The following is a 3,873-nucleotide window of genomic DNA, read 5'->3' on the forward strand; positions in this document are numbered from 1 at the left end:
GATGACACCGTTCCCTCTCTACAGCACCACGCTCCATCCCGGACTGTTGGTACTATCATGGATTTTCCAAGTGAGCCTGCAGGTGGCCCCTCTACATTGTGAACATCTAAGGTAAGCCTAGTTTCTTCAGCACACAATAATATGCAATACTCAAACTGAATAGTGTGTTCAATTTGTTATAAAATGTTACTTAAGTGCACACACCCTTCTGATATCAATGTTTCTTTTTGTAAAGGATGACTCCAGCCATGGTGCTTTTGACCCTACTGTGCACTCTGGCTTCGAGGATGACACCCTTCCCTCTCTACAGCACCTTGCTCCATCCCGGACTGTTGGGGGTACTATCCTGGATTTTCCAAGCGAGCCTGCAGATGGCTCCTCTGCATCGTGCACAGAGGTAAGCCTAGTTTCTTCAGCACACAATAACATGCAATACTGAATAGTGTGTTAAATGAGCTATAACATATTACTTGATTAACTGCACAACACTCCTGATAATGATTTTTTTTTGTTTTAAGTATGACTCCTGCCATGATCTTCTGACTAGACAGGCTACTGTGATTGTGCTGACTGCTAGAGAAAAACACCATCTTTCACAGGTTTGTCTTCATGCAAGATTGTTACCAGCCGCGACAGCGCGATGTTGGTATTGCGAAATGGCGAAAATGTATTTTGCGCGGAGAAACTCTGCTTGCATACTCTTGTTCTTATTTATTTGGTCTTGGGCTTCTGCATTCTAATTTCTGCAACGGCAGTTACGACTGTACAGTATTTACTCTACTAACATTAACATTACCGCACGCTGCTTCTCCTTTGTTCTGCCAGCGACGGCCCTGATTGGCCTGCCGTGTCAGTGCCATCTAGGGATGGGTACTAAAGGGGCTAATTTATTAAAGAGCCCAGTATATAGTTTCTGACTGTAATTTGTCCTTTCTGACCTTTTTTCAGAGTGGTGTGAATGATGTCGTGGCGGCAATGCAGCAGTACCAAGCTCTGTTGGTGACTAATCTGAGGAGTCAGGTACAGACAGTATTCCAGCAACATAGAGGAAGTGACCTTGACCTTGAAAAGGAGGCTATGGCTGTGTTTGACCGGATTGAGGATCCATTTGCTTCTGTTTCGACAACGTACAGGCGGGACTGTGTGATTAAGGAGAATTTCAATTTTGTAGAGTCAGAGGAGGTTACTGTTGGGTATACTGCCTGCTTGGTATAAAAAGGGACAAAAAGAGTTCTCTCTACCAAACCCAAATGTTTTCATTATGTACCTCTGATCAGAAGTTTGGAACAGTTATTATCTCATCCCAAAGTATTAGCAATGATAGATGCGCCACAGGCATACAGACTTGGGTATTTATATGACATAATAGATGGAGAACTCATGAAATCACACCCTTTATTTTCTGCCAGGCCCTCTGCTTTACAGATAATCCTTTACTCAGATGACATTGAAATTTGCAACCCACTTGGGTCTCATGCTTCCAAGAATAAGTTGATAGTTTTATTATACATTGGGAAACATTGATCCTAAATATAGATCAAAACTAGCTGCGATTCGCCTACTAGCCATTGCAAAGAAGAGCGAGCTTTCTGAATGTGGAGTTGATGGAATTTTGAGAAGATTGCATGAGGACCTTTTAATGCTATATGACGGTGTTAAAATTCAAATTGGGAACGGTGAACGTGAAATATTTGGAGCATTAGTTTCCATATGTGGAGGCACACGCTCAGCATGAGCTTTGTGGTTTTAAAGAGGGTGTTGGATTTGCTTACAGTAAATGCCGGCAGTGTGAATGTTTATTTGAGGACATGCAGATGCATTTTGTTGAGGATAATTTTGAGGAAAGGACAATAGAGCGACATCTACGCCAGTGTAGTGACATTGAGAAGGCCAAGACAGAGTATCTCAGAAACAGCTTAAAAACTACCTTTGGCATCAACAGAAGGAGCAAACTGGTAGAATTCCCGGCCTTTAACTTGATCCAACAAACACCCCAAGATATGATGCATATAATTCTTGAGGGCATTGCTCCATTGGAAGTAAAGTGTGTCATAAAACATTTAGTTATTTTAGGACAACTAGACTTGGATGCTGTCAATACTGCATTAGTTGGATTCCCCTACTCTCCACTTGACGTTAGAGATAAACCAAGCCCTATAGCCTACAGCACACTAGCTCCCAGTGATAATAAGTTGAAGCAGTCCTCAGGTCAAATGATTGTTCTACTAAAAATACTGCCATTTCTGATTGATAAAGTTAAAGGTAGCGAGTACTATACAATCATTCTTGAACTCATAGAGATTGTTCAAATTTTGTTTGCTCCTGTTATTGGTTTACAGACTATTAACAAATTGAAAGCACTCATTGAACAGCATTTAAAGCATGTGAAGAACCTTTTCCCAGGGAACAACATCACCCCCAAACAACACTATTTGATTCATGCTGCCTCCCAAATTAAACTGCTGGGACCAATGGTCCGTCATATGCGCATGAGATTCGAATCAAAACATTGCTTTTTCAAACAATGGGCCTTAAAGATTAATTTTAAAAATGTTTGCAAGTCTTTAATAAGGCATAGTCAGATGTATGAATGTTGTCAGAATGTAAATAGTTCAGAACACCCCCTTTTTGACAGTGAGTGTACATTGGGACCAACATCAGAAATATGCAACAGGACATACTTAAAAGAAAAAATGAGGGCCTTCCTTGGACATGACGAAGTAAACAATGCAGTAACTACTAAATGGATTAATCTAAATGGCAACAAATATATACGGGATAAGTCATTACTTGTGGGTACTGTTAACTCTAATAATTTACCTGAATTTGGACTGGTGAGAAATATTTATGTGATAAATTCGTCATCATATTGCTTTGAGTTACAGCAGCACAATACTATTTGTTATGATAGAGATTACATGGCATTTAAAATAGAGATTCCAAGCATGGCACAAGCAACTGAACTGATATCTGCCGATAACCTTGTTGATTACACTCCATATTACAGTTTTACTCACAAGCATGTTGAATATGTCCCTATGAAATATTACCTCGGAGATGTGATTGGGCTACACAATGCCTCATCTGATGTATTGTAAAAGGTACAATATTTCATGTAGTGTATTTCAAACACGCGTCCTGTTTGTCATTTCAGACGGAGTTGCAATTTGAGAGGCTTGACGGTCCTGTAGTACGGTAGTACAAAACAATTTTTTAGAGGCACGACCGTCTTGTGTTTGTGCAATTTCTCTATGCTTTTTTCTAGGCTCGACCGTCCTGTAGAATAATTTGAGAGGCTCCTGTAGAATAATTTTTGAAGCTCGACGGTTCTTTTGAAGCTTGACCGTCCTGTAGTACAATTTTTTAGAGGCATGACCGTCCTGTGCTTCTGCAATATTTTTGAGGCTTGACTGACCGTCCTGTAGTATAATTTTTAGAAGCTTGACCAGTTTGTCATTTCAGACGGAGTTGCAAGTTTTGAGAGGCTTGACGGTCCTGTAGTACAAATTTTGAGCGGCTTGACGGTCTTGTAGTACAATTTTTCAGAGGCTCGACGGTCCTGTAGTACAAAACAATTTTTTAGAGGCATGACCGTCCTGTGCTTGTGCAATTTTTTTTGAGGCTTGACTGACCGTCCTGTAGTACAATTTTTAGAAGCATGACCCGTTTGTCATTTCAGACAGAGTTGCAAATTTTGAGAGGCTCGACGGTCCTGTAGTACAATTTTTGAGAGGCTTGACGGTCCTGTAGTACAATTTTTCAGAGGCTCGACGGTAGTACAAAACATTTTTTTAGAGGCACGACCGTCTTGTGTTTGTGCAATTTCTCTATGCTTTTTTCTAGGCTCGACCGTCCTGTAGAATAATTTGAGAG

The 3,873-nt window shown here is 40.5% G+C and overlaps 1 long non-coding RNA gene across 1 annotated transcript; it reads left to right on the forward strand.

Moving 5' to 3' along the window:
- Window positions 1-313: 313 nt before the first annotated feature.
- Window positions 314-1,230, forward strand: LOC311326403. The gene is made up of 3 exons (XR_014631058.1): window positions 314-397; window positions 519-599; window positions 949-1,230. It is a non-coding gene; the product is annotated as an uncharacterized lncRNA (long non-coding RNA).
- The last annotated feature ends 2,643 nt before the right edge of the window (window positions 1,231-3,873 follow it).

The sequence above is a fragment of the Borostomias antarcticus genome, assembly GCF_949987555.1.
Source record: "Borostomias antarcticus genome assembly, chromosome: 27".
Lineage (NCBI taxonomy): Eukaryota > Metazoa > Chordata > Actinopteri > Stomiiformes > Stomiidae > Borostomias > Borostomias antarcticus.